Raw genomic sequence first — 22,962 nt, 5'->3', positions numbered from 1 at the left:
AATTAAATGTGTCTACTCACTGCTGGTGGGCAGGGGAGGGGTTAAACTATCGTTATGGGTGCAGTGGCACCCCCCTGATATCATACATGTGCAATTGTATATCTATTTCCTCTTGTTTTGTGCCCTTCTATAGCTGAATGGACTAGATGCCAACCTACTGTATATATATAGCTATATATGGACTATATATGTCAATATATATAATATATATACATTATATATATATATATATATATATATATATATATATATATATATATATATATAAGCCTATATATATATATATATATATAATATATATATATATATATATATATATATATATATATATATATATATATATATATATATATATATATATATATATATATATATATATATATACATTTTAATATATATCATATATATATATATTATATATATATATATATGATAATATATATATATATATATATATATTTATATATATATATGTCATTTTATCACGATTATACGCTACTGTCGTTTTAATATCCGATTCACGCTACTTCGGGATATCCCCGATGGGGAATTATCTCCAAAGGGGAATTTTATAGGTCATAAATGGATCGATACCGCCGGGTCTCGATCCCTCGACACAGTACCTTTCAACAACTCCAGTTGTGTCAAGCGATCAAGGTCCGGCGGTACCGATCCATTTTATCACTTATAAAATTCCCGCCCGATGATAATTCCATCGGGGATATTCCCGAAGTAGCGTGAATTGGATATTAAACGACATGTGTAGCCAAGATTATATATATATATATATATATATATATATATATATATATATATATATATATATATATAATATAAATTTATATAAATTACACACATACATATATATATATATATATATATATATATATATATATATATATATATATATGTGTGTGTGTGTGTGTGTGTGTGTGTGTGTATATATACTCATATATATACAGGGTGGGTGAAAAGTAACTAGGCACTAAAAATTAGTAATAAAGTCCATATTTGCTATAAAAAATTTATTGAAAACAAATAATACATGTTCTTTTATTCCATGGGAAAATAAAAGTAAAGCTTCACATTTCAACGTATGCACCGGTGGCGTCAACCATTTCCTCAAACGGCCAAGGATGGAATAAACCACCTTCTGAAGGACGTCGTCTGGGATATCATCGAGAACCTCCTGAATCCGTGTCTCCAAGTCCTCCAGTGTGCAAGATTTTGTCTTGTACACCTCCTCTTTCGTGTTACCCCACAGGTAAAAGTCACATGGAGTGAGATCTGGACTTCACGAGGTCCGCGTCCTCCCATCCAACGTCCTAGAAAATGTTGGTCTGACCACGCACGCACAGTAAGAGCAAAACGGGGTGGTGCACCATCCTGCATGAATATCAGGTCACCAATGTTAACCCAGACAGACACCGTGGGGGGCCACACGTGATTTTCCAGCATCTGAAGATAGGGTTCGCCAAGGTCTATAGAATACCTATACAGCCCGTGGGGTCCGCATTCATGGTGTCACGCAGAAGATTTGGGCCGACGACTCTTGTTGTCGTTATTCCGCACCACACGGTCACTTTCGGTCGAGCTTGCTTCTTCTCAACCGTCATTTTCGGATTGTTATCACACGACTATAAGAAATCCCCATTAACGTTGTCTGTTTAAAATATGTTTTCGTTGTGACTTCAGTGATACTGAAAATTATACAAGCAATTTCTAATGCCTAGTTCCTTTTCACCCACCTTGTATACACAAATGAATACATATGCATATATACATATGTCTTTGCCATATACATGCATATATATATATATATATATATATATATATATATATATATATATATATATATATATATATATATATATATTATATATATATATATATATATATATATATATATATATATATAAATATATATATATATATATATATATATATATATATATATATATATATATATATATATATATATAGGCCTATATATACGAGCTTGTTGGCACGCGCTACGTACGCTGGAACTCGGCACTCCTGTCTCCCCTACCCTTCCGATCACCTACCTATCCTGCCCCCACCCGGAGCAGACAAGCAGGTTTGCAGGAGGAGGATGGATGTCTCCTCTACCCTCCCATTCCCCTACTTTCCCTGCCCCCACCTGGGGCGGACAAACCAGTTTGCAGGGGGAGGGTGGTTGTGTCTTATCTCCCCTACTGTCACCCGGGGAAGGACAAACAAGATCCACTCGGATTTTATTATTATAGATATATGTATATATGTGTGTGTGTGCGAATACTACATGAAAATAATGGGCAGAAGTTCAATACATACACTTTCATGTCTGAATAAATGAGAAAGTGCTTTGAACTGACCTTCAGCCTGTTGTATTCTGTGACAACCATGATGAGGTTGACAATGATGACGACGACTACGATGGTCATGTACAGTGCCTACACTAATGAAATGAAGATGAAGGATGGCATAGTCACTGCATGCGAGCTACTTACCTTCTAGCGAAATATCAGAAGGGTCATCGGAACTCGGAGGAGGCAGAGGTAGACCTTAAGGAAGAAGATGGCGACAGCTGTATGACATCAGAAGCTGACGAAGCCGAAGACTGAGCATTTTCAATGGTTGACTTTTTTTTTCTTTCCTCAGAAAGAAAATTGCGATTGATAGTTGTTTCCTTTGTCTTTTGAGTTCATCGCAACTTCTTGTAGCTGTATCATTGCCTAAGATATCATACAGGTGACTCTGATGCCCTGTAATCCTTTACTCTATCTTGAGCTGTGTGAATTATGCTGAACAATTCACTCACCTTCTCCAATGTCCACTTTGGAGGTTCAACTCGTCCATTCCATCTTCCTCCGACCTAGAAGACTTTATCAGATCTTCCAGTTTATCAGCAGATGCTGCTTTTCCTGTAATTTTTATAGACCAGATTAAATCGATATCTGAATCGATTTAACCATCCTTACTTGCTGCAAATAGCCTGGTTCCCTCTTTAATACAAGCCTTATTGCTGAACTGCTCATGTAAACATAAAGCCTTTAGCCATAAAATGAGTCACTCAATAAGGACCCCTCTCCTTTGTCACATCCCACATCCACAAGTTCAGAGATTTTTTCACTTTTACCAATACTTTATCCTGCACTGTGGAACTCACTTTTGCATTCATGTGCAGAGTGGAAAACTTTTCGCAAATGCTTTTTCTATGCTTAATGATTATGTGAATCGATGATTCATTCTTCAATTTCCTACCAATTTCGGCAAAAGATTTTTCTTCCATGTCAAACATATATAACACTAACTTTTTCAGCTAAAGAAATGCTTCATGGACCCTCTTAGGCTTGCTCTCACTACCACTAGAAATACTTCTAGCATGTTTTGGAGCCATTGTACGTATATTATAAAACAAGAAACGATGGAGCAAACAGTCTGCATAGCAAGATACTCCACAGAAGAAGGCTACCCACGAACTGAGTATGGAGCATGGTGATGCAATGGTGTGTGTTTAGGGAAACAAAGGGTGATGTGTGGACAGATTCTCAGCAGAACATAAATTAATGAGTGGGTAGTAGCATCGCCTGACGCTTAGGTTTGATCACGTTTTTGCTTGTGGGTATGGCGCGAGCAATTTGAATTTCATTTGAATTTTATATTTCTCATGGTTAACTGTACATAAGTGGATCAATGTATAATGGATCAGCATATAATAGGTTCAACTGTAAGTATGTGTGTACACACACACACATATATATACACACACACACATATATATATATATATATATATATATATATATATATATATATATATATATATATATATATATATATAATTATATACACACAATCATTAAGCTACAAATGTCGTTTAATATCCAATTCGCTCTACGTCGGAAATAATACTGAAGAGAAATTATAACTGACAAGTGACTCCTTAGACATATATTATATATATATATATATATATATATATATATATATATATATATATATATATATATATATATATATATATAAATATATATTATTCAAACTACAGTATCAATCTCTAGCAGTTTAAACATTCTGTCTGTCTTTTAAGAGAGATGTGTGTAGACACAAGCTTGGTTTCTCGATAACTACAGTATATATCTAAAGACAAACAATTATTTATGACTAGGCTGATAAGACAAACGTATGAAATTATACCCTGATGATATCTACTCAGCCAGTGAAATTTTTCAATGTCATTACCGTTAATGGAATGTTCTGTTCATTGTGTTTTTTATAAACAGCATGAAGAAACAGGTCATGAAAGTAAATTGAAGTTTATAAATCATTAAAGAATTTCAATATAGCAACAGAAACTAATCAAAATAAACCGAATGTTATAAAATTAAATTATCTATGAAATACATCACAAGCTAATTTGATTTTGTACTAAATACTGAAAATATTATTTTCCGTGGTCACCATTTACATAATTCTCCAAAAATGCAGCTTGTTGCTTATGACAAAACATATATATTGGTTCCTGTAATCTGAAACATGGGCTTTTGTTCAAGATGTAATTTAATTCTAACCAAATATTTGACAGTCGTTTAAAAACATGAGTTTCATTAAGCTGACGGTCTAAAACTTTTAAAATCAATAAATCATAGAGAACTTCAGACAGATATCGAGCAGTTGATTGAAACAGATCATTAAACATGAAGGGAATGTCGTCGAAGGTCGTACGTTTATTTAACAACTATGAATTATTACGGGACCGAAAACGCTAACAATCATTTCATGTTTATCTAAAATTTTATTCTTGTCTTTTTCTGGCAAGTTTATCTTACTGCCATTTGACAATTCTTTCCAATATTTTTGTTCTTTTTTTCGGACACTATATTTAGTGATGATTTATCGTTGCCGATTTTACAGTCTGGCAACCGTGATGTAGCCTACATATTATTTTGTTAAGCAGTCTGGATATGTTAACCACCAAATGTGTTAATTTACTTTGTGTATATGTATGTATGTATATATTTACATATATATAGATATATATATAACATATATATATACATAACAACAAGCAGGAGTCCAAAGAAGACGACAGTCAACAAAACAGTTGCATATTTATTAAGAAACGTTTCGTGTTACTTAAACACATCATCAGTCTGTAAATTGAAAAATACACATTAATTTCTAATTTAAAATAAAAGCTAAATAAAAACTGCAGTTAAATTCTTTAAAATTACAACATATAAAAAGTAAAAAGAAAAGGAGATTTTTCTAAGTCTACCTGATCAATATATAGATATATATATGCAGAGGAGAGGAAGACACGTTGGAGTTTAAAAGAGGTGCATGACGTTTAATAAACAAAGACATACATATATATATATATATATATATATATATATATATATATATATATTATATATATATATATATATATATATATATATTACATAAATATATATACTATGTATATACTGTATATATATATATATATATATATATATATATATATATATATATATATATATATATTATACATTATATATATATACATACAAAATATATTACACGAATCGATTGACATATTGCAGTGTAAGATCTACGGCCTTTGTTTTAAGGAACTGTCAAACCAACCGTATCCTTGAGAATGCCTTTGAGTAATAGCTAATGATATCAAAGAACCAATAAATCTCAACTAAGATAAAGCCCATACATTTCGGCTTACACCACTGTGACACCGACGACAAGTAACTGTGGAAAGAATGTAAGTGACTCGAGTATTTACATACGATATTTGCAGATCTGGAATAATGTCTCGAGCAGGATGAGAGATGGTGATTAACTTCCTTGTCGTATGATGGAAGAGGTCAGGACGTCGTATTGTTTGATTTTATGAAATTCAGGCTACAAATTTCATAAGATTTTACTGACCTGAAGAAATTTAGGCTATAAAGCCAAGCACAGGGTCGCTTTCGGGAATTCAACACTTAATACGGTGAAAAGGAAATGAAGTACAGGGAGATATATGTGGAACTAAGAAAAAATCAAATGGGTGCACTAAAAAGTAAGAGTTAGAGAGGTTGAACATCAAGGCTGCAGAAAGGAAACAGGAATGGAGGCAACGTAAACCGCTAAAATGTGAATGCAGCTATGGCCCAAAGGTCGCAGCAATCACCCTTTATAAGCGCCTGCAGTGTACATGTGAGGCGCACTGACGGCACTAACGCCCGCTCCCCTCCCAACGGGAGATGTCGTTTTGCCTTGGCCCTCATTAGCTAGAAAACGGGCTGAATATTCTAGGGCCGGATTTATTGAAATAGCTGACTAAGGAAAGGCCTTAAAATTTAATCATCCGTCTAATAGGATTTCCAGTGGCCACCCTTGGATTATTATTGTCAGTTTGACTGATGAGAGCAGATTCCCCAATCTTCCTTTTTTACGGACATCTCTTCTTAAAACAGCTTGAACCCAGTCTATTTCATACCATGAACAGTGTCCCGAACTTTGCGAGCAATATCTAACTGATCGTTTATGCTCCATTAATCTTTGAATAATGATTCCGCCAATCGCCCTGCCATAAATTTCATTATAATCATCGCATGTTATTTGTTAACTTCAGATAAGATTCTTTATTTATTTAAAAATACGTCAATCAGTGAACTACCGATGGTTATAGGATAAAATAAAAATATAAAATCATCGGGTTTGAGGTGAACAGTTGCTCTTTCGATGTTTTCAACACAACGGAGTGTTATTCTGTTGTAAATTCTATACATTTGATATTTGAAGACCTTTGTAATATATTTTGTTTGCTGTATATTTTGCTCGCTTTTCTGATAGCCTTTTCATTACATGTGCTGTCAAAGCCGTTATTTTACGCCTACCTTCTTTCCACACTTAGCAACGATCAGAGCTGAAATAGTGTAAAACCGATAGATAAATATATATATATATATATATATATGTATATATATATATATATATATATATATATATATATATATATATGTGTGTGTGTGTGTGTGTGTGTGTGTGTGTGTGTCAATTTTGTTATTATTGACATTCTAACCCCATAATTACAGCTAAGACATTAACAATTAAGTACATACACACACATATACTGTATATATATATATATATATATATATATATATATATATATATATATATATATATATATATATATATATATATACATACACACACACACGTATACATAAAACAAAGGGCATAAGTCTATAATTTTGCACGTGTCAACTAGCTTACGTGCAAAATGCACTTTTAGGAATCTGCATACATGAGCATTTATATTTTTATATTTACAGTAAAGAACTCATCATTCACGGTTTCACTGTTACGAGCAATAATAATCTTCCTTGCTATCCTTTTGCGCTGGGTTTACGGTTTCCTGAGAAACAATGAGAGAGTTCCTCATTGGACGGGTGGTTATAGTCCTCGGTTAGCACTCTGCTGGCCCCAGCGTTCGAGTCTCCGACCGGCCAATGAAGAATTAGAGGAACTTATTTCTGGTGATAGAAACTCACTTCTCGTCATAATGTGGTTCGGATTCCACAATAAGCTGTAGGTCCCGTTGCTGGGTAACCAGTTGGTTCTTAGCCACGTAAAATAAATCTAATCCTTCGGGCCAGCCCTAGGAGAGCTATTAATCAGCTCAGTGGTCTGGTTAAACTAAGGTATAGGCTACTTAACTTTTCGCAAGTAAGAATTATACAGCCGGGAGACAACAACCGTAGGTTTTACCTGTCGTCATTCAATATTACTTTTCCAGTTGACAAATCGCCATAGAGGCAAGACTGTAAAATTCTATATTGATTTACGAAAGTAGCTATATTTTTTCCCTAAATGGAAAATAAGATCGCGTAGCAAAAAAAAAAATAATACAATGATTTTCTTGATCTGCAGTTTAATCTTTATCAAGGTGTTGAGTAATTATGCTTGTATCATATATAGGTATATTTGATATGCGCAGTTCAATCAAAACACACATTATCAATCTAATTTTTGCCCCATTAGGAGATAAAACATCTATCTTTGTATCTTTAATTAAGCAAATTAACTGTCAATCATTTGCGCGTCGTCTGCACCACATCCACGCACAATCCCGTCATTTCACATTGTCAACCCCATGACCCCACCACTTGGCCTAAGAGCGGGTGGCTCCACAGAAAATGTTGTCAAATGTCACTGTAATGTTACGTTCGTCCTCCAACTCTTGAACATATTATGCAATGCATACATGAAGAATTCGCTAAGTATGCCAGTTGCCATGCATATCATTTTTAAGAGTGCAACGAATAATGTCTTTAAAATATCCTAATCTGACATCTCCTCTTGGGTTTCCCGTCTCCCCGTTGGCAAAATGTCAAAAAAATGAGAAAGTGACACTCTGTTACGTCAAGCTATGAAAACGTGGCAACATAAATTACGTCAAGAGGAAGGCAGTCGCAAGGCAGCTTCATCTCAAAATAGATTTCTTGGAATTGTACCTAACATTATCAGGGTCATTCCTTCCATGTAGATTAACCTTCATTAAAATATTTCTTATTAGGTATTCATACTTAGATGGTGGGTCTAAATTCTTGAACTCTATTTTTTGTTTGAATTCACAGATATCACAAACCACATTTTTAAATTATCAAGTTGGCTTCTAAGGTTCACAAAGGCTTTTTTTATATCAAGACAATGGGTGTTTTCAAATTTTTCTTATAACCAAATTTTTATTTCTGTAACATACTACTGATTGACCATCTCATTTCTAATTAACAATTGTCTAATTTTATCTAAATGCCTTTAATTTACTCTGCAGATGCAAGAGAAAGAATGAGAATATCGAGAATTTCATCTAAATTTATGATGCAACCCACATTCATCAAATGAACTAATATAAAGGTCTTACTTTTCTACGCAGGGATAAGTTCCTCATTGGACGGCTAGATACCGTTTTCAGCTAGCACTCTGCTGGTCCAACGTTCGATTCTCCGACCGGCCAATGAAGAATTAGAGGAATTTATTTCTAGTGATAGAAATTCATTTCTCGCTATAACGTGGTTCGGATTCCACAATAAGCTGTAGGTCCCGTTGCTAAACCAACTGGTTCTTAGCCACGTAAAATAAATCTAATCCTTCGAGGCAGCCATAGGAGAGCTGTTAATCAGCTCAGTGGTCTGGTTAAACTAAGGTATACTTGACTTTTTTTTGCGCAGGGATATCTACCGTGGTTGGGAGCCATTACCTTTTTAACATATGTATATGTATGTATGTATGTATACATACAACACAGGCTACATATATATACATACATACATATATATATATGCCTGTACGTATGTATATAAAATACAAAATGTTGTGGTGTGGTGTTATCAATATGATTTAACACAAAACTGATACAGCTCAGAACTCACAAATATTCTATGAAGATTTTGGCTATGACGCTGGTCAAGCAATATTGCAGTTAGTACAGAGTCCATTCTACCTCTTCTATCATTAGTTTTCATGTACCCATTTGCTCAGCAACACGCAACAGTGAGGACTATTCTTAATCATCTTATCTGAATGTTAAGTCAATCACAGATCGCCAAGGAGTGTAACTTTTTAGATTTCCGCATAATTTGTGCATTTTGGGTATAATCACTGAAACGCTAATCCACTGCAAAATATCAAATTCCATTATGTCAACTTGATTTCAATGCATTTAACGCATTCTAACGAACATTTTTTGCATAGCCTAATAAATACTCAAGGTCCCTTCTTGAGGGGCTGAGTTCCTCTTATTCCGGTTTCTATCGTGCGTAGGTTAGATCGGAACACTGAGTTTCACTCCATCAGCCTTTGCATCAAAATAGTTTATTTATTCAAGAACCAAGACGAGAAGAAATGGCACATCTTCCTCACTTCTAAAAGCGACACACAACATCAAGACGACCATCATCTTAACAGTTCAAACTGGTGGAACATGGAAAAGAGGCAATAATGGAATTAAACAATTTTCAGAAAACTCACGTTACGCATTTTATGAACCTACTATTTGACAAAAGTAACAGCCGGCGTTGCTGACCACAACTGTTCGATTTATTTCCTTTTTGAGATTTAGGCTGTCACGCCAAGCAGTGGGCACTGACAGCCATACAGCTCTTGAGGCAGTGAAAGGAGGGAGCTGGAGTGGTTGGACAGGAAGAAAAAAAGATCTAGAAAATAAAGATGAAGTATAAGGATCGACAGGTGGAACCGAGAAACCCCATAGTTACACTAAGAATTAACAGTTAGAAAGGTTGGAAAGCTAGACTGAAGAGAGGAAGCAGGAATGGAGGTAAAAAGGTGGGTACAGCCAGGTCCTAAGGTCCGCTGCAAACACCCTTTAGCAATGTCTACAATGTAGAGTAATTTCTTGAGAAATTTTGCCTTAATTCTTTTAAATTTCCCTTTTCAAATATTTTCATGCTAGGCAATCACAATAGAAAACGTTTGTTTATTCACCACTCAATAGATGGTGCTGCTGGCTTTTGTTTCTCTACTTTACATTTACACTCCTTGCTCTTGTCTCTCTTCAAGCAAAATTGTATTCAAAAACGAGGTGGACAAGGAAATCAGTTAGGATCAGGAGCCAGTCCTGGTTTTCTACAAGCTTACAATTGGATACTGCCATCTTGGAAACCGGCAACCTGACGCCATAGTTTTACCCAAGAATCTGCTTTAGGATGGAATAAGCTCAACATAACCAAACACCCTTCATTGCTGGCCAACCTCCAGGCCTATATAGTGTTGACTGCCCTCTATACTCTCCTCGTTGATCATCAGTACTTCGTGTGATTACTCCAGCTGTTATCTATCCCATGGTAGTTATCACGCAAGAACTAAAGACTACTCTGATAAAGCATGAACCTGGTGATATAGCCTCTCCTAGCTCTGAGTTCCCTGTGATTGTGGCACTAGTTGAAATTCTGGCAGAGGTTCATTAAAATTTTATAATTTTGTCCAACTCCAATTATTTCAAATAAATTATTCTCTTACAGAGTTCGTACAGAGTTTGTTGGCTAGATATGTTTTGTTGTTGTCTGAGGATTGATGTTTGTAGTAAGCAGGTAGTTATTTGCACTACTTTTACAGATTTTGTAGATTTCGGGAATATGGTAGAAAGGAGCTTCATTTTTATGGCTGGCTAAAAAACTAATAGGTTTTACTTGTGTTATTATGTGTCTAGCACTGTTTTTGAAATACAATGCAACAGGTAAGGAACACTGGCGTCACTACCGTTATTGACCATATTTGTAAGAATGCCAGTTTGTGTAAAATCAATCAAACTCTTCTTGAGGAGCGCTTTTTCTCATTCAGATAAAATTTTAAAAAATTATCACATTATTTATCATATAAAAATATATAGTATTGATATAATATGTATATATAACATATATATATATATATATATATATATATATATATATATATATATATATATATATATATATAATATCTTTATCATACGCAATTGTTTTGTGCATTAGTAGAATTACTCAAAGGACCTCATTCAAACTGGATGGTATCTGGTGGCGTATTTATTCAGAAAAAGTTACAAGCTTTCTTGGACAAACAGTCCACGTTATCAAGTATCCGTACAGTGACCAGACGCGTAGTCCAGCTGTATTTATATCTGTCTGCTGGGTACTTTTAATCTTATAATTGCCTGGATCCTCCTGTGTTACCACCACGCCCTCGTGACTTTGGCCTTTCTCTGCCCCCTTCTTCTTCCAGGTGTCCGTTTTCCGTGTGTTCTCTTACATTTTCCTTTGTTTCCTTGCTACTGTGGAGTGTACGATATATAGATAATATATATATATATATATATATATATATATATATATATATATATATATATATATAATATATATATATATATATATATATATATATATATATATATATTATGGAGTATATATATATATATATATATATATATATATATATATATATATATATATCGTACACTCCACAGTAGCAAGGAAACAAAGGGAATTATATATATATATATATATATATATATATATATATATATATATATATATATATATATATACAGTATATATACATATATGTATGTATATATATAGTGTATTTATCTGTATACATTTATATATTCATTTTATCTGTATATTTTAATCAACAGCATTATAGTTACACTATTTAGCTATATAATATATTACATATGTTGTATAATATATACAGTATATAATTATATATATATATATATATATATATATATATATATATATATATATATATATTATATAATATATACTGTATATGTACAATTTTCTCTGTATTTTTTAATCAACAGCATTCAAAGTTACATTTTGTACCGTCAGCTTCGAGTTCATTTCGTTATTTTATTTATAAGCTTTAAACTGGTCAATATTTCTTATGGCATCAATATTCTGTTTTATTACTCGAGATTATTAATAATTCAAGATAACTTTCCGAACATCATTTTTCACATGAAATACTGAGCTCCGGTTACCAAGCTTGACATTAAAGATGATATGAGATACCGTCTGTGGAGAGAGATCACGGTCTTTCAGCCATATCGCACTTGCGATAGCACTGACAGTCGGACGGGAAAGGGTTCTTTCTTCGCTGACATCTTCAGCCTCCTCCATTTATTACTTTCTTTTAACTTTCACTCAGTCATTAGCAACTATTGTTCATACACAGACAACTGGACTCTCTTCCACTCATTACTAGCTTTTAACTTTTACTCAGTCATAGGTAACTATTGCCCCTCGCACGTACTACTGGATTCTTATGCAGTTTCTAAGTACTTTTTTTCTTTTTTTTCTGGTGGGGGGCTGCCAGCCAATGCCCTCCCGCCCCACCCATGTTCCCATCCAATTATACGGGGTTATATGCTAAGGGCGTTCGCCTCTCAAAGCTTAATACCGTAAAAAAAATCATTTGTAATCTGTTAACATTTGTGGTGTCCAGAAACAATTCACAGACACCTGGATCAGGTGTCTGTCAAGACAAGCACTGGAGTACTTCAGCCACTCAGCGCTTAAGTAGGAGTTGGAGTGGAGGACAGCAAGACAAAGCGATCCAGAAAATAAACGAAAGGAATTACAAGAATATAAAGGTGGAATTGGAAGAAAACCCTACAACTGCACTAAAAATTAACAGTTAGAGGTGTTGGACATCAAGATATAAGAAAGGAAGTGGCAATGGAGGTCAAGTAAAGGGTTAAAAGAGTGGGTGTAGCTAGGGGACGAAGGGACAGTGGAAACATCCTTTAGATGCCTACAGTGCACCACCTGAGGTGTACTGACGGCGCTACCACCCCTCTCCAACTATGGATGAATCAGCTGATGATTTGTTTACATGTCGATACCTTTTTCTCCATTCCCTCCTCCTCATCCTCGGTCCTCCTCCTTCCTTGGTTGTTTGCCGAAGCTTTGTGCAGCAGACAGCATCAAAAGTTGCAAAAACGTGAAAATCGGAGGATTTATGCACTAAACCTTTGACATCGCCCACTGCAAACATCACCGAAAAACATTGGGCGAAAAAAAAGTTTTTACACAATGAAATTCTTTTTTTCTTTTTATTTTTATCAAAGGTTACTTGGGCTCTAACTTACAAACATTGCTGCCTAGTCGCACACGTCGTTCCAGTTCACTGATCATGTGCCATGTGTTGTGTACTCGCCCATAAAATGATTATCCTCTGCCATTTGTAGTAATGCAATAACCAGCATATTACGACAACGATGATTCTGGCTGTACACGAAAGCTTAAGAACTGATGTATCAGTAAGTCGAAATTTTTTTTTTTTTTTTAGAAATAATCCCACTTCAAATTTTTTACATAAAACTGAAGAAGTCAAGATAATTTTTGTCTATTATTATCAGAGTTATCTTTCATATTTCACCATTCACAGTTTTTGTAAAGGGTTTGTTAAGTACAAACAGGTTTCTTATAAGATGGCAATACACTTAAATTTCTTATTAAGTTCAGTTGCTTATATTATTCTTCTGGGCACTGACCACATACTTTTAACCCGAAGTCTTCCATATTAAATCACTTCGCAAATAACAATACTAGCTCTGCTCTTCTGCTTATCAGAGCTTCAGTATCCTTCATAAGGTTAAAGGTTAACAGGCTATCTTCGCCCTTGGCGTTATCCCCTGTTTTTACTCTTATTTTTAATATCCTCGTATTATTTTTAATATCAATAATGTCCTCGTCTCTCTGTCCTTATAAACATTCTTTGTTTTTTCAGCATCTAATAATTTATTAGTTTCCTCTGTCTATCTTAGTCATTTACCTCTTCGTACTTACAATGGTCTTACTCATCACTGTATAATTTCACGAATAATTTTCTAGTTGCTATATTTTCTTCAGCCTCAAAATCTTGTGGCTGCAAAGAAATTATTGTTCTATTCCATCATATAGATTGCCAGTACTATGGCGTTAATCTAGGATTCATCTTTCTATCATTTGAAATCTACAGATATCAGTGCGAAAATGAAGTTACGGTTTATGTGATATATGGGTTATACTGTATTAAAATGTCTGTAATTCCAATTTTTTTTTTTTTTAATATTGATGAAATATCAGCTAAACCCGGCAGAGTAATATATAAAATATACCCTTTACTTAAGTTACCTATCTCGTGACTTTAATATTTTCCTTGTTTTAGAATAGTGGAAGACACTAAATTTCTCAAGGCTGCGACCAGGTAACTAATAACATAAAGTTTCTTATATATACTCAGTTATTTTCTTGCTGCTAACGAAAACAATAATCTACCGCATAAGCTTTATTTATTCTCCCAAAACTAGTTCTGCAAAAGAAGGTTACTGTTACAGCAAATTTATGTTTCTTTATTCTCCCAAAACTAGTTCTGCAAAAGAAGGTTACTGTTACAGCATATTTATGTTTCTTTATTCACCCAAAACTAGTTCTGCAAAAGAAGGTTACTGTTACAGCAAATTCCAATATTATGTTTCTTTCGAATGAAGTGGAATCGTGGACCCCTGTAATAATCCTCCAGTCAGTTATAAATTTTTACTAAACTTTGCAGTAAAGTGAAAGGACGTCTCCTTTAATGCCATATTACTAAGGAAAACTTCAGAGAATAATTTTCGATAGAGCATGTACCTTTAATTATAGAAAAAAAGTCATGTGGGTAATGGCTCAGGGCACAGGTGCAAGAAGAGGCGAAGCGAGTTAGCAGAATGTAATGGTGGTGAATATATTTTCCTTCAGATTTCTTATTTTCCGATTTTCTTGCGGCGATTCGCCTTACTGTTCATTTATTTTTTCGGGATTTTCGACGTTAGAGTCAACAGCAGTCTGGAATCAACTCAGCTATATGCGCTTGCTGTCAGTTTATTCGTCGGGGAACACCGTTCTTGCTACTCCTGTTTACAAAAATCAGTCACGTTAGTTTGATCTTTCACGATTCTCAAAGCTAACAAAATCTTTTTGGTTGCCAGACAATGGTTTTATTTGCCGAATGTCATATGCATGAACGCACCGAGCGGGACACAGTTATTAAGTTGTGAGGTCCACTGACTAAGTATATCCATTCTAAGATTATATATTAGGGACTTAGAGGCCTTGCCACTTCTTCCAGACCCCACTAACCGGTTTTCACTCCATTTCAAATCAGAGCAGCTTAAGTGATGCAGAAACCACGGAGGCAGAAAGACCCACAGTCTGAAAGTGAACGGTATAAGGACATAAAACTAACTGCCTGTGCAACATGACTGAACTGATCATGACGACATACAACCAAGACTCTCCAGGAAGTAATGCCAAAAGCAATACCTGTAGAGAAATTAGAACATAGCAACTTAAATTCTGAGTTCAAGAGGATCCAAAATGGGAGCAAAAGCGAGTTCTTAGATACGACAACAGTAACGATTATCATCTTATAATAATTCAAGATGAGTAAATTTTCTTATGAAAGAATCTTACTACTTGGCCATTGAAGAACAGAATGACATTATGTGTCTATGTTTATGGACTTTGGGCTATCAAGCCAAGCCCTAGGGTAGGGGTTCTCAAAGTGGTCGATATCGACTCCCAGGGGTAAATGGGACCTCGGGTCGATGAAGAGTCAGGGGGTCGAAAGGGGGCCGATGAATAAATAACGGGTCGGTGAATGTTCACTGCTGGGGTCTACAGTACCAATGAAGCCTGCGATTTGAAATTCTCGTTAATAATTTGTAAAAATCTGATTATCAGACCCCATTATGTTAAAAAAAATTATATTACTTTCTTGAATTAGAACAATAGATCAATAATTTACTCACTAAAAATCTCAATTTTCAACAGAGCTTGCAACACTAGCTTCAACCAACCATTTCCCCATCATCGTGCCTTCCAGCTCTACTGTTCGTACAGGATGCATTCCTGTCTCTGTCCCGTGCTGAGCTGCGAGCGTATCTCCCACCCAACCCCATCCCACCCACGTCTCTCTCGTTGTCTTGCATATGAAAGTTCAGTGCACTCTCAGCTCCCGTAAGTGTTATCCATGAACTGATTTTTGTGACTTGCATTAAAAATTGTGATTATAATGGCTGCTGTTGCTGCTAAGAGGAAATGCCGACAGTATTCTCAGGAATACTTGAAATATGGATTCATTACTTCATTAACCAATGACACTATGCCATTGTGTCTCTTGTGTGAAAAGACTTTCAGTAATGAAGCCATGAAACCCGCAAAGATGAGGGACCACCATAAAGGGGTTCACTCTGATAAGAAAAGCAAAGACCTTGACTTTTTCAAGATACTAAAAGAAAAATTCAAAAGTCGTTCAAATACCAAGAGAAAAATTCAAAAGTCGTTCAAATATCAAGAGAAAAAGTCAAAAGTCGTTCAAATATCAAGAGAAAAATTCAAAAGTCGTTCAAATATCAAGACTTTTTTCAAAGCACCAGCTAGTGCTGATGCTGAAGTAGGTCTGAAAGCCTCATACAACATCTCCCTCATGATAAAAAAAAAAAAAAAGGAAAGGCGCACACTATCGGTGAGGAAATCATAATCCCAGCCATTAAAGAGGTTATAGAAACTGTTATGAAGAAAGATTCTCACTCTGTTCTGAAAAACTGGCCGTTAAGTAACAGTACAGTGCAAAGAAGAATTGGTAAAATGGCAGATGATGCAGAAAAAACCTTGGTATCGGGACTTCGGGATAGTAAGTTATCTCTACATCTTGATGAGTCAACCTTTCGCAGCTCCAAAATTCTCATGGCCTATTTGAGGTATTACGGTCAAAGTCAAAAGGACATTATTGATGAATTTTTGTTTGCTAAATATCTCACAGCTGATGCAAAAGGTGAGACAATTTTAGAATACGTGCAGCAGTAGTTTGACAAGCACAATATGCCTCTGTAATATTACTGCAGTGGCTACCGATAGTGCACCAGCGATGGTGGGTCGGTGCAGAGGATTTGCAAGCCTACTCAACCAAAAAGTGCCTGATGTACGTCCTGTACACTGTGTACTGCACAGACATCTTGTAGCCAAGAAACTCAGTGATGGACTGCATGATGCCTTGAAAGTGGGCATCAGGGCAATTAACAAAATCAAGGGACATCCACTAACTCACGATTGTTTGCACTACTGTGCGAAGAGAATGTTGACATAAGCAATAAATCCTGCACATAGAGGTAAGATGGCTGTCTAGGGGTCGCAGCTTGCAAAGACTTGTTGACTTATACCACTCAACTGTTCATTTCCTGGCAGACGTGGACTCATCTTTACGTGAAGAGTTGAAAAAATGCAAAAAATTCCCTGTTCTATTTGGCAGACCTCTGTTCTAAATTTAATGAGACACAAAAACGTCTGCAGAGATGTTACCATCTTTCAGGCCAGGACAGTTTTACCGGGATTCCAAGACAAGCTTAGCTTGTTCAGAGGTTCACTGTCACGCAGAGATTTTCAGTATTTTTCAAACTTACAACAGATACAAAATGAAAGCAATTCTGATGGGGACCTAGAAATTTACACGACTTATCTACAGAATTTAATCGAAGACTTTAAAGTGCGCTTTGAAGACCTAGAAAAAATGAAAGTGCCAGAATGGATCCTAACTCCGTTTGATGTTGAAATAAGGAATGCAGATATTGGCTCACACCTGAAGGTGGAATTCGCTGACATGACTGTGGACCTGGAAACAAGTGCCTTGTTCAGAAAAAAAGGCTCCATGAATTTTGGATCAACGAGAACAACGTTGCTAAATATCCTCAGCTTTGTGCAGTGGTTGAGCCATTTTTACTCGCTTTCCCAAGTTCATACACGATTGAAGGTGTTTTCAGTCATGCAACCGCAGTCTTAAAGAAACAGAGGAGCAGACCGAGCCAGAAAGAACGAGGTGACCTACGGCTGAAGCTCACCAACCTGCAACCTAATATCAGTATCCTTGTTGAGTTCCATCAGGCACATCCTTCACATTAATGAGGTCAACAGTGGAAGAAGAAAATGATATGTTGCACTGAGAATTAAGTAACATGTACTCGTACATCTAAAGTTCTCAACATTTTCTTACTGGGAGTTGGACAGTAAAATACAGAGGCTCGGAAAATAAAGGAGATGAAGTACAAGGCTTTAAAGGTCGAACTGAGAGACAACCTCATACGTGCACAAAGAAATAAACGTTAGAGGTTCGACAGCAAAAAATTTACTATGAGTGAAAAAGATCACACAAAGAAATTACAAGTACATACAAATGGAAGCAAATAAACAAATACATACATAACCTTAGTCTTACATAACAAACATTTCACGTTAAAGCAAGACGAAGTCAGAAGGTTATATAGATACAAAGTTGGAAAATAGAAACATCAGTCTATGAGTGAGAAGAAATCTTAATCAGACTGGTTCTCTCTCTCTCTCTCTCTCTCTCTCTCTCTCTCTCTCTTTCTCTTTGTTCTCTTCGTCTTGCTATCTACTTCAGGCTAAACTCAATTATTCTGTATTACCGAGAATGTTATGCAATGGCGAATGACGTTAAGAGGATTAGTAGGTCCGTAATGCCCTTTCCCCTTCCTCCTATCGCCCTCTCCCCACTTCTCTATCAAAATATAATTGTAATGTCTCTGCCATCAAAACCTCCTTGTGGATGACAATGACTTATTAACGTCGGGTACAAAGGACGAATTAGCTAACGACCGTATAAACCACACGACCTGTTGAAGGATCTTGCCAAGGATTTAGGATAATTACAATTTATTCAGTATTGTATAATTCTTATAACGTTTTTTGGTCGTGGGGTACATCGTATTAGGGACTTTAACGGAGATTTCTGCAAATTCTCTTCAATCCACAACTGCGCTACTTTCTGCCTTTTGATTTCCTCCTGTTCCCCCTGGTATCTTCCTACCTAGATGTCCAACTTCTTCAATTTTTTTTTTATCCAGCTCCAGTTCTCTGTTAAAATTCTTTAATATATTAAAAGTACGATAATACTAATACTTTTATACGTTAATTTTTTGCGTTTATTAACGATAATTTTCGGGATACCGGGCTCCATTTTTACGCCCGCAATCCGGGACAAAGCTCTCTCACCACTGCCCCTATAAAGCAGAAGGACCCTTGGCCCGAGCTTCAAGACAACAAGTAACATATCTTGGATCAGGACTTATGTCTCTTCCCTCTTTATATTACTGCCATATTTGATGGTATGGGTACGAACTAATAATAATAACAACAATTCATTCAAAAAAGGCGTTATCTACATTATGTCTAATCCTGTTCATGTAGATCATTCATTTCAGGTCACATGGGATGAACATGAGTGGGGCAAAAATTAGAAGTTTCATTCAGAATGAACACTGACATAAAAGCAGAAAATTAATAAGTGTTCTTTTAATAGGGCACCAAAGGTTATTAAAATATCGGCCTGACGGAGATTGCTTTCCAGCGTTATTAATAACGTGAGTGCATTGCTCTGACTCCTGTGTTATTGCAAGGATTATATTAATAAAAATGAGGACATTTAAAGGATTAGAATAATATTCTCATACGAATTCTACGCTGCTTAATAAATTTTAAGCACTCAGTTGTCCACGAAAAACTATGAAAATAAAAACATATAAATAGATGACGTTAAATATTTATTCAAATTAAACTCAGGTGCCCACGTGGTTTAAAAAAAACTATAAAAATAAAAACACATAAATAGATGACATTAAGTCAATATTCTACCAGCAGTTTTTTTTAAGCTACAAAGATGCCATCAAGTCAATACCCTCATACACTTTTTTTTTTTTTTTGCATTACCACGAAGGAACAATAACAAGATCGTTTACCTTTCCAATTCATAAATATTAATCAACCTCAAATCATTAAAGCCGGCAATACGACATTCAAGTAGTTGTATAAACAAGCCAAAATACATAACTACATGAACAGAGATAGCACACATTCGCACAAGGTCACCATTCCACGATGTGTGTTGTAAAGACCCTTCCTTCGTAAAAAAAAAAAAAAGGAAAAAAAAACGGCAAGGTCGTCATCTCATGGGACGTGTTGCCATGAAACTTGGAAAGTGTTTCTGTGCAGTCAAAATCTTGGAAGCCTCTCTTGATTGCATCACTGTCGTCGTCTAATTGGAGGGAATTATACTTGAATGAAGGAGATAGGCCTCCGACCCGCATGGCCTAATCACATGGCTCCACTCAAATTCCCCTGACTACTTCGAAGCATCGACTCTCTCTCTCTCTCTCTCTCTCTCTCTCTCTCTCTCTCTCTCTCTCTCTCTGACTTTTCCCCTCCTGTTTATGTTACGTCATTTATTTTCTTAGTTGAATTTCACTCGACGACAATGATTTTTCTTCATTTCCTTAGTAATTAAAACACTGTTAGATTTGGAAACATTTAGAAATGTCGCCGTATCGTTGCTGTTCACTTTGTTTCTTTCCATTTTACGTAATTTGTTCTTTCTATTGTTGTAACCCATGATTGGTTAAAACACGAATCTCGGTGTATATTCACTTCCCTGTTTCCGTTTCATTTCTCTTTTGTTTTCCTTTCGTTACTCGCTAAGCGCGCGCTTAAGCTACGATAATACCATCAGAATTTATTTTTTCACGTTATCACTTTAATCGTATCCAAGGCAGACAAAGGTCCATTGTGGCGCTGAAAATCCCCAGGAAGTAACATTTAACTCTCTCTCTCTCTCTCTCCCCCCACATACACACGCACACAAACATACAAACCAAGGGAGGAGAAATAACAGTGGCAGGAATTACCATTTTCAAGTAAAATCCCTTTTCCACGTTAACCACTGAACTTTATCTTCCTTTATGAAAAAATAAAAGTGTTTACTGGAAATCTGCCAAAGGTCATTGCCTTTTTTACCAGCTGTAAAAAATATTAATTTTTAATTCTTATCTCTGAATTACTCTAAGCCTAGCGGCATTACAGGATTTGGAAAAAGAGCTAATTATGTACACTCATTTTAGTTTAATCTCTTACTCTGATCAATAGACTGATGATGTTATACATGTATGCTAAATGCTCATTTACGATTATCATCATTCTCCTAAAATAATGACGCATTTTTCCAGTATCTGCCTTCACTTGCTCATTTATATATCTCTAAGGAGTTGTTATGTTACGAATATCTTTAATGGCCACTAATCTACTAGATGGGAATGCTCTACTTTCCTTGAAGCATTACTTAATCTAAGCCACCTTGTAATAATTTTTATCCAGTGTCTGACTCACTCAAGTTTTAATTAAGATTTTTCAGTTACAGTAGAAATTATTGAAAGTTTATATAAAGCAACAAAAACTATTACTATTTATTGAAAAACCAACAAGAACAGAAATAATAATGATATTGTTTTATTATCATTAATAATTATTAGCAAGAAAATAGCTTCATCAGCAGAATTCAATTTGCTATTAAACTTCTCTAATCTTCTAACACTTCCCTTTTCTGTGGGAGATCTAGTTAGAATGACTTAAAGAATGTTAGAAAAATAAGAATCCTTCATACAAATTTATTCCGCTGATACAGCCTGTTGCTGTTAATGAGACAGGTATAAAAGAGGTCTCCTTCCACATCATCATCATCATTATTAATATTATTATTATTATGGCAGCTGCTGTTGTTGGTGGTGATATGTCTGACATCTTTCTCTTTAAGTGCACCAGATGATGGCTTTTTTTCATCCTTAGAAGATGAAATGTCAGTAAGCTCTAAGCTCGTTGCATATATTTATTTCCTTGTCACTATCCTGTTTCCTTCTATTCATATTGGTTTGAAAGATTGTTCGGTAACTGACCCATCTTATTTGTTTCCTATGGATGAGTGTATTTTATGGTTAATGATAAGATGATGAAGAAAATTAAGTATTCTTCCTTATTCTCTACTCCAAAGCCCAGTGCACTCATGAACTTTCTCGCTGCTATCCAAAGAAAAAGAAGTTTGAACGTAATAGTCATATGAGTCAACATTTGCCTTTAATAAACACAGATAGGGTCAGCCAACATTTTGTAACGTATTTTTATCCAATGACTGTTACATCAAAACCATTATCTAAAATTAAAAAGATATCACTCACCCGATCAATCTCATAACTGTAAGGGCCCCACTGTCACCCATCGCCAACGGAACCAAAATCCTAAGATTTGTTGAAAGTTTCAGCACGGTTTGATTTTTGTTCAAGGTATGAAAATTAAATAAAATATGATGGTTAACTCTGCTTGTAACCCTTCCCTTTTGTCTTGCATTAAGGCTGAACCTTTGTCCAATATTTTGTAACAGAGGACTTTTAATCCTCGTGAGTTTTACATTGTGACAATTATATAAAATTAAATATTTCACTCAATCAACTCCATAATTCTAAAAATCTTGATGTCATCCAATGCTGCTCGTATGAGGGTTGAAATATGAGGGCTGACTCTGCGTGTAACCCTTCCCTTCTCTCTAATACGGAAAG

General features: G+C 35.3%; 1 protein-coding gene and 1 pseudogene across 1 annotated transcript in view; one reads left to right on the top strand and one right to left on the bottom strand.

The window, feature by feature from the left end:
* LOC136842633 (rifampicin phosphotransferase-like) overlaps nt 1-22,962 on the bottom strand; it is a 487,544-nt gene that overhangs the window by 406,167 nt on the left and 58,415 nt on the right. The gene's annotated exons all lie outside the window — the stretch shown is intronic.
* Nucleotides 16,570-17,380, top strand: LOC136842335 (zinc finger BED domain-containing protein 5-like; annotated as a pseudogene).

The sequence above is a fragment of the Macrobrachium rosenbergii genome, chromosome 10 (assembly GCF_040412425.1).
Source record: "Macrobrachium rosenbergii isolate ZJJX-2024 chromosome 10, ASM4041242v1, whole genome shotgun sequence".
In the NCBI taxonomy this organism is placed as follows: Eukaryota; Metazoa; Arthropoda; class Malacostraca; order Decapoda; family Palaemonidae; genus Macrobrachium; species Macrobrachium rosenbergii.
Note: the sequence above shows the minus strand (reverse complement) of the source record. Positions and strands in the feature narration are given on the sequence as shown.